The 18912-nt window shown below is 39.5% G+C and overlaps 1 long non-coding RNA gene across 1 annotated transcript in view; it reads left to right on the top strand.

The window, feature by feature from the left end:
• Window positions 1-18912, top strand: part of LOC134797458 (uncharacterized) — a 482950-nt gene that overhangs the window by 171221 nt on the left and 292817 nt on the right. The window lies entirely within an intron of this gene.

The following is an 18912-nucleotide window of genomic DNA, read 5'->3' as shown; positions in this document are numbered from 1 at the left end:
TAAATAAGCTGTTTGCCTACAGGTTTGTAATCCGCAAACACTTTAGACCTTGTGATTATTTGACCTATAATTGGGAGTCGCCACGCTATATGTTTGTGACTTCCTTCTTAAAATGGCAAAGGTAAAGATAAGCAATAAAATTCTCAAAACCAGTCAAACAGGAAATCATATTAACCGTGAAAAAATCATGAAAACAAGTTGCAGGGATTTGTGTAAAATGGCGTATTATTTATCTTATAATATAGGTACATAGTAGGGTGGAGTGAAAGTGGGTTAAATTTTTTTTCTTCTTTTTTTTCAAATTTCCTGTATCGTTAATTGATGATACATAGTATTAGAAGTAATTATGCAAAATTTTAGTTTTCTAAATATACAGGGTGGAAAGGCACGACGATCCTTCCCGGAAGTATTAGGTCGTTTAAGTGATACAGAGACTATTGGTAATGGTAAGAATCGTTAATTGAGTAAAAAATAAAAATTGCAAAAATACTACTTTTTAACTGTGGTGATAACCCTACAGCATGTGCACATGACGGCTAGATTAAGGATCTCCGTCGGGAAAGCTCGGGACTTTACACTTTTTTCCGATCGTTGACAGTATCGCAATGATGTATGAATGACGCATAAATGTCAAATAAATCAAATGCATGCAAAAATATTACAAACAATTTTATTACTTTCTTAGATAATTACTTTTTTCCAATATTTAATACTATCTTCTTTTCAAATACGGTGTTCAAATGTACCTCCGTGTATTACAACGCCGCCGCAGCCCGTACCCGAGTATGTCGATGCACATGCGATATAGTGTATGCTCTTCGTAATTTATCCTCCGCAGAAAGCACCAATTAGCCTTTGTCTCATTTCGTCCGCAGTTTCACATTCCGTTTGGTTTGGTACACCATATCTTTTACACAGCCCCACAAATTTAAATAGCCACGAGCATCTAACATTTTTATTTGAAGAATATGACATTCAATAAGTATAGTTCAATGAAAATTTAATTTCAATCATCAGACGTCTTGTCTATTTCCAACCACGCAAGAAGGTTTGTTAGTTTGGTATTGAAGAAGTATTTATTCTTGATTTATTCTTAGTATTTCATTTTTGCAAGTTCATTTGGTGCAACTAACACAACCTACATGTAATTTTTTATTATTTTAAATAGTTTCCAATTATTCGAAAATAATTTTGTGAAACGTGTTAAGAAACTAAAACCTTTTTATCAGTCAAGGAAACCAGAGATATTTATAAGACGATTGCGTACTTTTGAGTGGTTGTCAATGTCACCATTTGAACTGTCGTTGTAAACAATGTTGTGGTTAGTATTATTAACAGGCATCGGAGTTTTTATCGCATGGTAAGACTAATAGCAAGCTATGGAGTCGACATTTGCCATAAATGTAAACTCTTATTCATACTCATACTCATTTATTTAATTTATCTTAAAATGCCTTTAGAGCGGTCGGTCGTGTATATTGAAGTTCCAGTGGATTTCGTTTGATGAAGAATACTGTTGATATGTTTTAAAATAAATTTATGTTTCAATTGGGTGAGTTGTACTTCACAACTCAAGCACACTCTAGCAGATTTTTCATAGTCATATTGTAAATCGTTGTATGGCTCTATCCATGCCAAAATTGCAGCTATTTCTGGGTTAGGCATAATAATTAATTATGGAATAATCCACAACGTATTTACCACTTACAGATATAAATAACTACTACGTTTGCAATCACCAGTGATTGACATATGATAGATACTAATCAATTTTATCAGCGGTCAGTACCTACATGACATTAGGTATTTCGCAGCGATGTAGTTTGTATAGTTGTATGTTAAAATAGTTGAAGTTATGAATTCATAATGTAATAGAAAAATATTTTTATATATAATTCGACTAAGATAATATACACGACCGACCGCTCTAAAGGCATTTTAAGATAAATTAAATAAATGAGTATGAGTATGAATAAGAGTTTACATTTATGGCAAATGTCGACTCCATAGCTTGCTATTAGTCTTACCATGCGACAAAAACTCCGATGCCTGATTATTAATATTAAGGAATAACATAACTATTTCATTCAAGTATTGAACAAGTGGAACCACTAAGAAAGCGAAAATCCTGCAATGATTCTTACCGTGCTGTAAGCAGACCTAAAAATGGTTAGATGGCAACAAATTAGCATAATTTCCTGTCGAATACTGATTGTTTACAAGTAAGTTCATTGACCCTGTCACCTGTTAGGGTTAGAACAAAGTAGTTTTTTGCGTGGATGTTTAAAAGGTCATAATTTAGAAACGGTTGCCCATATTAACATCGTTTCTATGGAGAAAATATAGAGCTTAGGCTAAACTATCTCCCATTTCCGGAAATGATCGTCGTGCCTTTCCACCCTGTATATCTTAAGGTGGCGCATTAGGTTTAAAGTTTGAAATAATGCAATTTTTGACATTCACATATATGATTTATTGAAAACGATATATGGACCCATTTAACAATTTTAATCATAAACTTTACTGAAATCATAATAAACTAGCAAAATAAACTCAAAAAATTACATTTTATTGTTGAAAATCAGTAGTTTCAGGGCGCTCATAAACACGAAAATATTGAGATTTGGTGTCGAAAACGGGTATGTCTTGCCGGGCTTTTATCCTTGTACGAATGAATCCATCTCTAGCTTCTGGTCCACAAACTGCTAACGAAGCCTCCGTTACCAGCTTGACACACCTTTCGACAGCCTGAGTGTGGCAAGGATAGGAGCCTGGGAGTCGAAATTCGCGAACCTTCTTTCCTTTGGTCTCTTTTCGTGCTTTTAACACTCTTCGAAGAGCCAGCTCCCTTATGTGAGACGCATCATCTTGCAACATAGCCAGCAAAAAATTCTCTGGGTGTGTGAAGAATGAATTTCTTTGAATAGTTTTCAGTGCAATACTTATCAGGTTATCTGGTAAATACTGACATCTTTTAACCATGTTAAAAACATGAATTGGACCATATTTACATGATGATTTTGTCTTTATGTCGAACCAGGTTGGTGCATAAACTTTCATAATGAAAGTCGCGAGATCCCTCAAATTCTTTGTTGGTTTAGCTGTTCCAATGTATAAACGGAGAATCCTGTTTGCCTATATTTTACTAGAAAAACACCTGAAACGCCCATTGCAATGGTTTGTGTGCTTGTTAAATGCAAATGAATTACCACTTCGTCATTTATTCTCCAGTTTAGATGTCACAACAACAGGCCCTAATAGTTTTTCTGGCAAAATAGGAAAACAGCTACCTAAGTGCCTCGATTTTAAAGTAGAGGAATTCGGAGCCATTTCCACAGAATTGCCAGCTTTGAATCCTAATTTGCTAAGTACTGATCAAAAATATCTGTTTGAGATTTGCACAGCAATTTCTTCTGGTTCGGTGTCGCCCAACTTAGCTAGCAAAGGCCCAGGAAAACTGGCAAATTCCCGATGGTTGACTTGCGCAAACAGGATTCTCCGTTTATACATTGGAACAGCTAAACCAACAAAGAATTTGAGGGATCTCGCGACTTTCATTATGAAAGTTTATGCACCAACCTGGTTCGACATAAAGACAAAATCATCATGTAAATATGGTCCAATTCATGTTTTTAACATGGTTAAAAGATGTCAGTATTTACCAGATAACCTGATAAGTATTGCACTGAAAACTATTCAAAGAAATTCATTCTTCACACACCCAGAGAATTTGTTGCTGGCTATGTTGCAAGATGATGCGTCTCACATAAGGGAGCTGGCTCTTCGAAGAGTGTTAAAAGCACGAAAAGAGACCAAAGGAAAGAAGGTTCGCGAATTTCGACTCCCAGAACTAAGGGCTGACGCATCTACTTATTATGATGTAATAGATTGGACGAAAGGAAAGATCACAGAACCTCCTATGAAAATGAAATATAGCGACACAGAAATTTCAAACCTGATTACTTCAGGAGCTTTGATGGATTTCGAAAAGTATCCTTGCCACACTCAGGCTGTCGAAAGGTGTGTCAAGCTGGTAACGGAGGCTTCGTTAGCAGTTTGTGGACCAGAAGCTAGAGATGGATTCATTCGTACAAGGATAAAAGCCCGGCAAAACATACCCGTTTTCGACACCAAATCTCAATATTTTCGTGATTATGAGCGCCCTGAAACTACTGATTTTCAACAATAAAATGTAATTTTTTGAGTTTATTTTGCTAGTTTATTATGATTTCACTAAAGTTTATGATTAAAATTGTTAAATGGGTCCATATATCGTTTTCAATAAATCATATATGTGAATGTCAAAAATTGCATTATTTCAAAACTTTAAACCTAATGCGCCACCTTAAGATATATATTTAGAAAACTAAAATTTTGCATAATTACTTCTTATACTATGTATCATCAATTAATGATACAGGAAATTAGAAAAAAAGAAAAAAAAAATTTGGCCACTTTCACTCCACCCTAGACTACATAGTACCTATTGTTAGCGGGGTTTTGAACGTGCCCTAACTGACAGCGTCCCGATGACAGACCACTCTCTGTCAAGATGGGTTCCCGCCATAGTCTAATAAAACATGGTCTTCCATTCCCAGAGTGACACGGGGCTACGTCACAACAACATGGCCGCTATATATAGCGCTATCGCATATTATCATATAGCGCTGTCGCATGATGACGTAAGCCCGTGTCAGTTAGGTGACCTAGAAAAGACGGGAATGGAGTACCAGGCGGAGTATATTATTATACCATGGGTTCCCGCGAAAGGAACGGTAGCGTCGGTCTATGCATTGTCGTGTATCCAGCTCAGATTAAATCGTCTACTCAAGACCTAGTGCGTTTCCATGTTATTAGTTCAGAAGCGAGATATTTAATATTCATGCTCACAAAATATTTCGGCCAAATAAGTTGATTCTCGAACGAAATCGTAGTGTTGGAAGTAGCATCATTACGTACAAAATGGACGCGTATCTATTTTGGTAAAATGTACTAAGTTTTGGGTCGCGAGGTGTCTAGATGTATTGCACGAATGCCTGGTTGGCAAATGTGTGAATTGATACAAATCAGATAAATGAGAAAAAGTACGTAAGTACAGTATTATCGTCTGCCGGTAAGTTACGTGAACGAGGCGAGGCAGCAAGACTCGATCACGATTACCAGAGTCAAATGAAACATTATTAGCATTTATAAAATATTTGGCAATGGTTTTTGCCATTCCTGAATGCAGGTATGTTGAATTGCTAAACCGACTGAACGTTTTGTGTGAGTAAAATGTATTACGCACTTACGCATAACCTAACGCATAAAATGATATGGGAGTTTGTTCTTTACTGTTTGGGCATTAAGTCCTGTGAAAGAATGTGCATTGTATATCATTTGGTATGGTATTGATTGCCTTGGTGTGTTATTTGTATGGAATTCATACTTTATTGTTACATAAATGCATGCATAACATGCATTGTTAATATAATACCACACTAGGCTTAGTGTGGCTGTGGTGTGCTTGTGTTTAATTTGCAGAACAGAAATGATCACTCCAACTCCAATGAAGGTATTTGATGATGCAACAAATTGGTGCTTAATGTCAGTTTGCTACGGCAGGCCTATATGAACAAAGTGAACATCTCTAACACCGGTATACCTTTGGATGCAACAAATAATATGACTGATATCCCTTTCCAGTATGATGTTGGCCTACAATACAGCAAAGTGGTTTGTTTATGATAGCAATACAGGTAATAAAATACTGTGAGATATTTAAATTGAAAGGTGTAAGTACATTTCAATATGTTGTAGTGAATGTTTACCTAAAACCTGTGAAGTGTGCTATTGTATTCCTTGAGATTATGCACATAGTCTAGTTTGTGCCGTTGAGAAAGTATAAGTGATAAAATTATATTACATGACATTTATTTCAAGTCATGGAACCAGTCTTGGTGGCCTCAAACTTGAAATTCTTAATTGTAGCGTACAATCAATGTACTTGAAGAAATACTGAATTCAATATTAATTATGATGAAGACAAGCAATCACTTGTATTGAATGATTTTTTAATGTTCAATGAGGTAATATAAGTGCAATATTGCTAAAGCTGACCGGGCCTTACCGGGGTAGTATCAGCTGAGTATCAACTTTATTCCTAACAACGGGTTATGTAAAGTTGTGGAGATGAACTGCTTTCTAAGCATTATTTTAGTGTTTTGTGTGTGTGTGTGCTTACATTATGTTCACAGATAGTAAATGTGATGAAATATGGACTGGCACAACTAATACAAGTGTGATGCTTATAGCTGGTTGGTTCACACAAGAAAAAGTAATGACAAGTAACTAATACTACCTGAGTACCTCAAATGAGTTTTACAAGCCAAAAAGAATAATGAGATGTTTTATTCATATACAATAATTGCCACAGGGTATGTAAAGTTGTGGAGATGAACTGTTTTCTAAGTATTATTTTAGTGTTTTGTGTCTGCGTGCTGACATTATGTTCACAGATAGTAAATGTGATGGAATATCGACTGGCACAACTAATACAAGTGTGATGCTAATATTTCTTATAGTTGGTTGGGTTTACACAAGAGGAAGTAAGGACAAAACTGACCACTATCCGGTCAAGTGTTGTTAACTCATCTCAAATGACTTTTACTAGGAGCGAGGAATGATATGCATGAGAGTTTTATTCATGCACAGTTTTAGTACAGTATGTAAAGTATGGTGATATACCGTTATCAAAATGTTACTTTTGTCTGTGTGTTCTTACATCGTGTTCACAGATAGTATTTCTGATGGAAAATTGGGTTATGCAACTGACACAAGCGTGGTGCTGCCTGGTGGGTTATTGTGCAAAGTATACACAAGGTGAACTAAGGGCAAAATTGACCACTAGAATAGAATGGCGCTCGCGTTTGGTAGCTTGCTTTCTGTGCATCTCGCTCGTACTCGCATGTTAGTGCGGGCGAGGTGTATGGGGGGTGATTTGTGCCGGCTGGTGTGTCGGTGTTGAGGCTGGTGGTAGCCATATGCGGGTAGGTGAGTGCTCAATAGTCTGATTATGACAAACAATTTACAAATCATTGTGAAGTCTATTACCTGAATTATGAGTAAGGGATGATAATGTTAATAATGTATGGAAGTAATGAATGATGGTAATAAAACTGCAATGTTTTACATCATGAGTAGTATGCTAACATGAAAAAAAAAATATTAACTGCTATTTGTATATTTCCCAAGATAACATAAAAATGAGGTGTTTGTTTATTAAGTGTTCTAGCCCTGAGATTATGTGGCTAGAGTGATCCTGAGTTTATGATTGACATGTTAGTCAAGTAAAACAATTTGAATGCAAAGTTAAACTGAGTAAAATAATTAAATTGAAGTACGAATAAATGTTTTTGTATTTTGGAAGTTGCTAAGATGTGAGTATTTAGAAAGATGAGTAGACCTAATAAGCATATAATGTAATGTAACATGGTTACATGGTTGAGTGGTATGAAACAGCATGAAGCTGCATAAAGCCATTGGTGCTACATGTTTGCATGAACCAATTTACTGCCTTTAGTATGTTTTCAGAAGAACATATGCAAGTATGTCATGTGTTTGGCGAGTTGCTGCCAGCGAGAAATGTTGACATGGCTGATGCGGCACAATGTGAAATGAGGCTACTCGGTGGCCTAAGCGCGAAGACATGATTGCGGTTGGCAGTGAGATGAGATGAACAGTAAGCCGTGAAACCAGTAAAACGTGAGACTCGCAAGAGGATGAAGTAAGCCTGTTTTCACACGCCGTTGGGCGGTGATGCCTGTAGTCACGACGCTTCTTGCGGTGACGTATGTTTTCACACGCCTCTGGGCGGTGATGCCTGTAGTCACGACGCTTCTTGCGGTGACGTATGTTTTCACACGCCTCTGGGCGGTGATACCTGTTGTCACGACGCTTCTTGCGGTGACGTATGTTTTCACACGCCTCTGGGCGGTGATACCTGTTGTCACGACGCTTCTTGCGCTGACGTATGTTTTCACACGCCTCTGGGCGGTGATGCTTGTAGTCACGACGCTTCTTGCGGTGACGCTTGTTTCAATGACGCCTATGTGCGCTGGTGCTTGTTTTCACGACGCCTGTGTGCGTTGATGCCTGTAGTCACGACGCTTCTTGCGGTGACGCCTGTTTCAATGACGCCTATGTGCGGTTATACCTGTTCTCACGACGCCTCAGTGCGGTGATCCTGGTTTCGTGACGCCTCTGTGTGGCGGTGCCTGTACTCACGACACCTGTGGGGTGATATTTGTTTCTACGACGCCTGTGTGCGGTTATGCCTGTAGTCACGACGCTTGTTTGCGGTGATGCCTGTAGTCACGACGCCTGTGTGCGGTGATGCCTGTAGTCACGACGCCTGTGTGCGGTGATGCCTGTAGTCACGACGCTTGTATGCGGTGACGTCTGTAGTCACGACGCCTGTGTGCGGTGATGCCTGTAGTCACGACGCCTGTGTGCGGTGATGCCTGTAGTCACGACGCTTCTTGCGGTGACGTCTGTAGTCACGACGCCTGTTTGCGGTGATGCCTGTAGTCACGACGCCTGTGTGCGGTGATGCCTGTAGTCACGACGCCTGTGTGCGGTGATGCCTGTAGTCACAACGCCTGTGTGCGGTGATGCCTGTAGTCACGACGCCTGTGTGCGGTGATGCCTGTAGTCACGACGCCTGTGTGCGGTGATGCCTGTAGTCACGACGCTTCTTGCGGTGACGTCTGTAGTCACGACGCCTGTGTGCGGTGATGCCTGTAGTCACGACGCCTGTGTGCGGTGATGCCTGTAGTCACGACGCTTCTTGCGGTGACGTCTGTTTTCAGTTCAGGACACTGATGTTTATGGTTACTGCGCTTTCGGGCGGAGATGTTCAGTGTCTACTCTACATGCAAGACTTGAGAGACGTGGATAACAGCGCCTTCCGCACTCGTTGTGCGGTGATGAAGTCTGCGAACTCCCTCATGCCTATGGCTTGGCTTGAGATGAACATCGAGGAATGGTAACAAAGTTGATGCTGGTAAGGCAAAATGTAATATAAAGCACAAGTACTTAAAGTTAGATGACCCATGATCATGTTTGACTTAATTTGAGTTTTGATATCCAAAATTGACATAATTAGAAAATCAGATCACTGTGAAATGTGAAATGTTTAAATGTTCTACAGCCTGTTAAGAAGGTGTAAATGTCGAAATTGTAATACCTAATGTTTCACCGTTTAGGTTGGTCTACGAAAGACATGGTTTGTTTTGAAGGCATAGTGTACCTTGTTGTAAAACGGAACGTTTCAAGTATTATATGGATTATAGAATTGGAGATCATGTGCTGCATTGGAGGCAGCCATGGACGTGGAGCCGTGCGCTTGTTATTCGGCTGAGACCCAGCGAGCCGAGCGAGCGCAATATCTCCTGTGCTGGCCCTGCGTGGAGCACGCATCATCTACATCTACAACACTGCCGTCAGATGTGAGCCCGTTCCTTATTTTCGTTAATAGAGCGGTGTGGTTTACCTATTCTGTTCTGTGGTCCGTTGATCAAGCAACGCCAGTCATGCATCATTTCAGAAGGGTCTAAATTTAATGATATGATAAATTCGATTGACTTTAAATAGTTCCTGCACCTAATATCTGACATTTATTATTCAGTCTTGAATTTGAATAAGGAAAGTTATTAAAAGTATGTGAACAGTAAAGTGAATAATGGAAGTCTGTTTTCATTTTGATAAAATAGACATCTGGAGTGTAATCTCACGTGAACATTAATTTATTTAGTAATAACATGTTAAAGTCTCTTGAACTACACAAAGTTATTGTTTACATCTGTGGAAAGCCTTTTGAAACAAAAACGTTGCGTACGGGCTACGTAGTCAAATTAATTTGATCAGTTCACAGTGCTAGTGAGCTAGTGAGTCGCGCTGCTGAGCTAAGCTGCGAAGAGACTGGTGGTGATGTTCAGCGCGGCACAGGTGGAAGAAACCGTCGTGGGCGACGGTTATGGTCAGATGGCCGAATCTGTTAGCGGGGTTTTGAACGTGCCCTAACTGACAGCGTCCCGATGACAGACCACTCTCTGTCAAGATGGGTTCCCGCGAAAGGAACGGTAGCGTCGGTCTATGCATTGTCGTGTATCCAGCTCAGATTAAATCGTCTACTCAAGACCTAGTGCGTTTCCATGTTATTACTATGTATATTCGGGTCAAATCTTGCGAGCTAAACTATACCCACTTTCCATTACTAGATTGAGCTGGAAATTAAAATACATATATTAGTTGGATGACAATCATATATTACCATCGAGCTGATCTGGTGATGGACACAGGAGCTGGAGCTCCATAGGAACTCTTTGATAAAACAACGCAACCGAATTGTGTTTGGAATTTTCTCTATGAGTATTAGTTGACCGTTGAAAGAAAAGTCCCCGACATAAGCTTGTATTATAAATGAAATTATAGACAAAAAAATTACATATGTTTGCACTTCATTATTTGGAAAAAAAATACTCAAATTATTTATTATTTTTACTTTGATTGAACAAAAATAACCATTTCCTCAAAACGATAAGCCATATTTCCATATCTAACGCAATATCTTCAAGAGTCAACAAAAACATGGTAAATGCCATGAAACGTCATAAGCGTAAAAAATGGTTATTTTATACAAGAAATGTGGGCCGTATTACGAAATAACCATAATGTTAACATTCGGTCAAAGATAAGTACGCTTTATGTCATAAAGGCAATAAATATAGTGTGGCCAACTATTTCCGTCCGTGACTAAAAAAGGGAAATTCTATAAATGCTGGCGGGAAAGGTTATTCTTTCGTACATGTATATTTGAATAATATTATATCATACATATTATTTGGGACCGAGTTAACGTATAATATCCATATTTGAGTTGCTAAGTGTACCTATTAGGCTGTGTGCTCATTGCCTTGACTACTACGCCATGCTTTAAATAAATAAAAAGGTTTTAGACAAATTTTCATATACAACCTTTATCGCTGACTGTACTTTTCTCTCATCGAGAAATTAATACTCATCAATACAACAAACGCAAACATAATATCTATTTTAGGTTGCGTTGTTTCATTACAGAGTTCCTATGGCCACCTCCTGTGTCCATATTCAGATCAGCGCGATGCCATCCAATATGCTTGTGAACTTTCGACTCAATCGAATAAAGGCTGACTCACGCTAGACGGGGCCGGGGCCGGGTCGGAGCTTCCGGCGCTTCGTTTTCCATGGAAAGCACCACGTGATCACCGATCAGCTGTCATAGAAAATTACATGTCGGACGCCCCGGCCCGGGCTCGGCCCGGTCTAACATGAGTCATCCTTAATGGGTAGTGGGTCTTATTCAGCTTGCTTTAGATTTGACCTGAGCATACATTTGTAAGTTAAATTAAATAAAAGCTTGTCAACATATCAAATACAACCAAAAACTCTCATACATACAATAATAAAACTTCCCGTTATGACTTTTTCGTGCTATGAGTACTTTTCGCATGCCATGTGTAACAGAAATAAAACTACAATTTATTCTCGTACATAAAAGCATCACATACCTAAAACAGAGATATTAATTAAAGGATTTATTGCAGTGTTTTTCATATACTCGTAAATTCGTCCAAAAATAGCTCTTATTTCCTCGCATTAAGGCCCAGGGTCGCGACCCTGAGGCCGCCGTCACAGCAGGGCCTGTTATTTCAAACGCTTACCAAGATATTAGTCAATTCAATGGATGACTTTGACTTGAGATCTGCATATACTTTTTTCGAAATTCTCAGTATCTCACTAGGCACGCACTACGCAGTGAATTCGTTACGCGCTCGCTGCGAGATTGTTACGCGCTCGCGGCGAAATTGTTACGCGCCCGTAGCAATATCGCTGCGCGCTAGAATCGCTTTTCTCTCCTGTAAATCGTAAGTGGGATAAGGCTCTAACAATCGGAATCACAGCTGACATGAACAAAGTCATGTGATTAATTCTATTTATTATTTTAGCAGAATATCTGTAGGGAATAACCGCTGTACAAAGAGCACACGTATGCACCATCTCTTTCGCTATAACGTAATCCCGTAAGGGATTTTATAGGAGGTGCAAGCACGTAGGTACTGCTCTTCCTTAGAGTTGGTCAAGGACGCCTACTGTTTCAAAGATTTCAGACAAGTAGGTACTCGAGAAATTGGAACAGGTACCGCCGCGGCATAGCCTACAGGTCCAAGCGGCCTAGCCAAGGTGACAATCGCTTGCGCTTCGCCATCGAAAAGCTTTGTGTCTCTCTATTACTCTTCCATATTAGTATGACAGTGATAGTTGCGTTTCCGACCCCAAATGATATGGGAAAAGGCTAGGCGAAGTAGAAGAAGTGATAGTTGCGTTTCGATTCGATTGGCATGTTGTCTACGGGGCCAGCCGGCCTAGCCAAGGTGACAATCGCTATCGCTTCGACAACGAAACGCTTTGTGTCTCCCTATCACTCTTCCATATTAGTGCGACAGTGACAGTTGCGTTTCGATCGCTACGGAGCGTTAGCGATTGGTACGTTGGCTACGCGGCCTGGGCGTTAGGCGCGAGAGCTGAAGACGACGTTCGAATCCGGCCTCAGCCACTTTTTCTCTAGTAGATAAGGAGGGCTTGGTCACTTTTTCTCTAGTATGTGACATGTATTTCAATTTATAGCATACGTATAGTTTATTTGAGCGTTCTACTCGTGAAGCGTTAGGAACATCACAAGGCCAATTGCATTAGGCACTCAAGTGGCGTTTCGTTCGCTATTTAAAGTGTGTATTTACAGATATGACCTGCTAATGTGTACTTTGTAATATTATACTGATTGATTCTCAATTGCCTCCTGTTTTTGATGTTTTTATTATATATGTTTTGATTCAATTGTTATCACTATAATAGCAATGATTATCACTATAAGTAAGTACCTTCGTTTGATTTAACTACTATTGTGAAATAGTTATTTGTTTTACAAGGGGGCAAAGTTGTTGTTTAACCGCTCGTGCTAATATTGATATCCGAGCAAGCGAAAGTTTGCAAAATTGAACCAAGAGCGTAGCGAGTGGTTCGAAAAATGGAATCTTGAGCATTGCGAGGGTTTCAAAGCACGAGGGTTAAACAAAATTTGCCCGCGAGTGAAACACAACATTTTTCACCACACCAACCCGAAGCAAATATTAAATGTAAAATATCAAACAAAATAAAACCAAATCAATGCCAAATTAATGTTATTAAATATTTATCGTCCAAAATCATCATTTAAAAGTCAATTCTACCAGCAAACATAAGAAAACAACTAAAAATTTGTATTTGATTACTTTGCCTCACATGTGAATAAAATGCAACTTTGCTATCAGTTTTTGAAGTGCAAAGTAAGCCTTTCCGAGGTGGTGTGGTTAAAAACATATTGTATGTACTTAATAATGAGGTCAGTTTTAAATTAGAGTCCGTTTAAACTAACTCTGCGAGATGGCAAAGAATAGAGTGTGGGAGCGTCACAATTATCGGCTATTATTGTATGTAGGTATAGTATTTATGTATTGTATTTACGTATTTTTTACTGTGGCATGTTTTTGATAAGTTCAACAAACCTTTGCGTTTGTGTATCAAAGCCAAAGGGACCACATTTTGAAGATAGAGGGACCACGTTTAGAATATGTATTGTATTTCAATTATTGTAGTTTTGATGTTGACATTTTTTAAATGATGTGCAAGTAAGAATGTTATTACACCTATGTTATGTCATGTCGTGTCGTGTCGTGTCGTGTCGTGTCGTGTCGTGTCGTGTCGTGTCGTGTCGTGTCGTGTCGTGTCGTGTCGTGTCGTGTCGTGTCGTGTCGTGTCGTGTCGTGTCGTGTCGTGTCGTGTCGTGTCGTGTCGTGTCGTGTCGTGTCGTGTCGTTACGTGTCGTGTCGTGTCGTGTCGTGTCGTGTCGTGTCGTGTCGTGTCGTGTCGTGTCGTGTCGTGTCGTGTCGTGTCGTGTCGTGTCGTGTCGTGTTATGTTATTGTTATACCTACGTATATCAATAGTATTTATCATAGTAATAATATTCGATGATCGCAGGATCAGCCAGGCATACATTCAGTCCTTAATAAATGATGGAGTTTTAATATAAGGTTATAAAATATAAACAAATTAATTAATAAACCTGCTTCTTATATGGAAGTTAGTTAAATGTAACCGAAAAGTTCAATATTTTGAATTCTAATCGCATACTTAAGTACCTAATATAATTTACATAGTACCTAATAGTATGTACATATTTTAACATTATAAACAGAATGTTAAAAACAATTGGACACACATTAGGAACGCATAATTAATTTTGTTTATAGGAACTGCTAAAATGTGTCAAGGTTTTTTTTGGTTTTGGCGGTTACTTTGTTGTGAATATTTTATGGTGAAATTTTATTTATTTTATTATAATTGTAAAGTGAAATTTTATTGTATTTTTTTTATGAGTTGTAAATTATATTAGTTTATTGAGCGCAAAGGGTATTTGGGTCTCATAAATATTAACTAGAAATGTCATTTAAATTGACGAATATGTTGGCAAGTATAAACATTTCAGCTTCCTACATATTTTTAGAGATACACATAGATTTATATTTATATTATTATTACAAATACATACAGTTCATTTTATTTGGGCCTTCTATATGGGTCATATTACTAAATCAACGAAATGGGTCCACAATTAAAGACTGATATTCTGACATCGGTTACACGCTAATTCTGGCGTCAGTTCAGTCCATTCGAGTTTTGACTGGTGCCAGAATGATGGAAAATGGACACGGTTACACGATCAGTCCAGACTGACAACAGACTGATAAAATTTCGACACAGTCGCCGTTTGGACACAGAACGCAACACAGTCATTTAGTCTTGTCTAATATGGTGACTGACGTGAGAATGACACGAACAGGTTACACGATCAGTCTCCTATCAGTTTTCTATCATTCAAAACGGACTGACGAATATTATCTAAAAATTAAAATTTTCATCAGTCAAGACCATCAGTCCATCAGTCGGCGTGTTACACGATAATTCTCCTTTCAGTCTGACCAGACTGATGGACTGAACTGACGCCAGAATTAGCGTGTAACCGATGACTATATAATCTACATAGCGGGTCACCATCGTAAAAGTTCGCTATATAAATAGTAAATTAGCCAGTTGAACCGTCATTTTAGTACAGTAGGTATCTCTACTAATATGTAGGTATTATAGACGGGAAAGTAACTATATATTCGTCTGTTGCCTCTAAGATATGCTTAAACCGCTCAACCGATTTAGATGACATTTGGTGGAGATTGTTTGAGGCCCGAGGAAGGACATAGGATACATTTTATCAATCGTCATCAATGTCATCATCCCACGTACAACTTAGATGATGTCGCGGGTAGAAGCTAATAGTATGTAGGACCTATTTGTTTAATAGTTGTTAAATAAATAATATAATAAATATGTATAATAATATAATATTTGTCTAATAGTGGGGGGAGGCCTTTGTCCAGCTGTGGGATATTATAGGCTCCCAATAATAAAATAAAATCCTCATCTCATAATAATTGCTCTATTTGCTTTACGGCGATTTGGGGCAAATTCTCTATTTATAGTTTATTTTTAAGCTTAGTTTTTAATTTTAGTTTTTAGTTTTAGTTTGTATTTTAAGGCTTTTTATTGTTTAAAAAGAGTATTTGACTGTATTTAAAATAAATGATTTCTCAATCATCTAAAGTTGCTCTATTAAAACTGGCTATTATCATCTCTCAGCAATTTAAATATATTATATCAAACACATTACTTCCCTATTCAAATTACCAAATCCACCATAAGTGAAGCTAGTTCAAAAGTGAACTTTAACGCTTGACAACAAGGTACAGAATGAATTAAAACATACACTGAGTGGATTTGGATGAGGTAGCGTGCGTATAAGACGTCACTTCACTTCCCTGTTACAATCCGCATGTTAAGAATGTGATTTCAAACGCTTGAAGCATGCAGTTCTCTAAGAACCAGGTGGGTCAAGCACATGATTGGCGCGACAGTATCTCGCGGCGAGATAGACTAAACTTATGTTGTTTTTTTTATACCACATCGGTGGCAAACAAGCTTACGGCCCGCCTGATGGTAAGCAGTCACCGTAGCCTATGGACGCCTGCAACTCCAGAGGTGTTACAAGCGCGTTGCCGACCTTTTAAAAACCTGTACACTCCTTTTTTGAAGAACCCCATACTGTAGACCCTCGGGAAAACCTCGGAAGGGAGCTCATTCCACAGCCGGAGCGTCCGCGGGAGGAAATTCCTCTTAAATCGCACAGTACGCGACCATTTAGGTTCTAGGGTGTGAGGATGAACACCCTGCCGACGGCGAGCGGTGCGGTGATAGAAAGCGGCCGTTGGCATCATGTCAAATAATTCCTCAGAGCACAGCCCATTGTACAAGCGGTAGAACACACACAAGGAGGCAAAGTCTCTCCTTAGACTTAAAGGTTCAATACCGCTTGTGAGTTTGGGATCATCGACGATTCGTACAGCGCGCCTTTGGACTGAGTCGAAGGGTCCAAGCTGGCATCCAGGTGCTCCTGCCCAAAGGTGACAGCAGTACTCTATATGGGGTCTGACTTGCGATTTATAAAGCAGCAGTCTTTGCCCCGGAGTATCGCCTCGCTTTATTGAGCACACCGAGTTTTTTGGATGCCAGCGCAGCCTTACCTTCCAGGTGGCTACGGAATGGGACGTCACTGGAGATGTCGACACCTAGGATTCCAATACTCCCTGACATGGTAAGGGCTGTGCCCTGGAACTGTGGGACCACAGTAAATGGGGTTTTCTTAGCGGTGAACGCGCAAACTTGTGTCTTGGTGGGGTTGAATCGCACTAAATTGTCCCGACCCCACACGGACACTCTGGATAGAGTGCTCTCAATGTCCGACACAAGCTTTTCACGACTCTCCAGCACCACAGAATGAGGGATGTTGGCACGGCCTGCGTAATAGGCATCCCCAGTACTGTCGTCTGCATAACAATGAATGTCATCGGTAGACAACATGTCATTGATGTGCAGCAAAAACAGCGTTGGGGATAGCACAGAACCTTGCGGAACGCCAGCGTTAATCTCCATGCTATCGGAGCAGCTTCCGTCTACTACGGCTCGTATGCGTCTGCCGGACAAAAAGCTAGCGATCCATTTGCATAGTCCCTCCGGCAATCCATAAGATGATGGTAACTTCGACAGAAGACCCCGATGCCAGACCCGATTGAACGCTTTCGCTATATCTAGGCTGACTGCCAATGCCTCACCTTGACTCTCAATGGCCGAAGCCCAGCGGTGTGTGAGATACACTAGAAGATCACCAGTCGAGCGACCGTGGCGAAAACCATACTGGCGGTCGTGTTCTTCTAGGTATCTCAGGAGCTTTGCGTTAATTATACGCTCCATGACCTTAGAGAGAAGGGAGGTAATAGCGATAGGCCTGTAATTCGATGGGATCTATCGCCCTTTTTAGGCACAGGGTGCACAAGGGCCGTCTTCCACGAAGATGGAACATGCCGTTTGTCGCTAGAGAGTGTGAAAAGACGCGCCAACACGGGACACAACTCAGGAGCACACTGCTTAAGCAGCATGTTAATAAAAGAGGGCCGGGTAGTCTATCTCGCCGCGAGATATTATCGCGCTAATCATGTGGTAGCCCGGCTGTATAAGAAGAAGATATACGAGAAATTGAGAAGGGAAGAACCTGCAGTTTTTTTCAATATGGGATCCATTACGAAATGAGGGAACTCATCAGATATTATACGCACATGTATAGAAATTTGTACATTTTCATCAACAAATAAAGCATTTTCATTCAAAAAGTGCTATCATGTTAAAGTGAAAATGCTCATGAAGACCAGAACGGAACTCTTCAACGGCGCGTATTTCATGTTTGGCGAAGTACGTTTCTAGGAAACATTTTTGTCACCGACTTCCCACATATCCGTTGCTGGCGTATATACCTAAGGTAAAAGGGGAAAGAGGGGAAAGGAATTTTATTTTATCCTTATTGAAGAGATTTTTCTTTTCTTTAAATGTTTTTTTATAAATAATCGCCACGTACGCTCCTGCGCGATGAGAATAGCCGCGCAATATGGCGGACGTCACTCTATCGTGACACGGAGCAGTTTACGTGTTTTGTTTTCAAACAAACGCGTACGAAGCTTTCGGAAATTGGCGATTAGGGTAAAAATAAACTTTGTTTCCGTCTTACTCACACTTACAGGGTCTAATCGATTTCTTACACGTTATGGGGCTATATGCAGCAGACTTGGTATGTACGTACCTACCACTGTGCCGATAAGCTTTAGTTTCTTATTTTTTTTATTGTCGAGAAATTAATGTGCAAATTAATATTCATACAAATTTTTGAGTCAGTTTTGTAACGGTCCAAGTTAGTTGGTATACTCGTTCGAGTCTATCCCGTAGAGTTGTAGAAATTGAAAAGTTAAGGGAGCCTAAAGTTATTTTTTAAGCTTGCAACCTTTACAGGCGGGATAATTTTTTTCAGTACTTGAGTACTACAGTCGACGACAAAGATATATGTTTACGTTTTTCGCCTTATTACAAAGGAGTAAGGTACAAAATTGCAAACATATCTTTGACGTAGACTGTGCTAGATTAGTAAACTTTATTATATTGTACCTATTAGTCCACCAGTGATATTTTTTTAAAGTGTGTTTGCAAAGTGTTTTAACCAATTTCCTCAATTTTTTATACTAAATACCAAATTTCATGCACAAACAAATATTTTACATAGCTATTAATACCCAAGCATGCTAACAGCAACAGCGCGATAAAATGTCGCGCGTCACCCGCTTCCCGCTTCCCTGTCAAGCTTG

This window comes from Cydia splendana, chromosome 15 (genome assembly GCF_910591565.1).
Source record: "Cydia splendana chromosome 15, ilCydSple1.2, whole genome shotgun sequence".
Classification (NCBI taxonomy): domain Eukaryota; kingdom Metazoa; phylum Arthropoda; class Insecta; order Lepidoptera; family Tortricidae; genus Cydia; species Cydia splendana.
The sequence above is the reverse complement of the archived record's forward strand: the minus strand, read 5'-3'. Positions and strand labels throughout refer to the sequence as shown.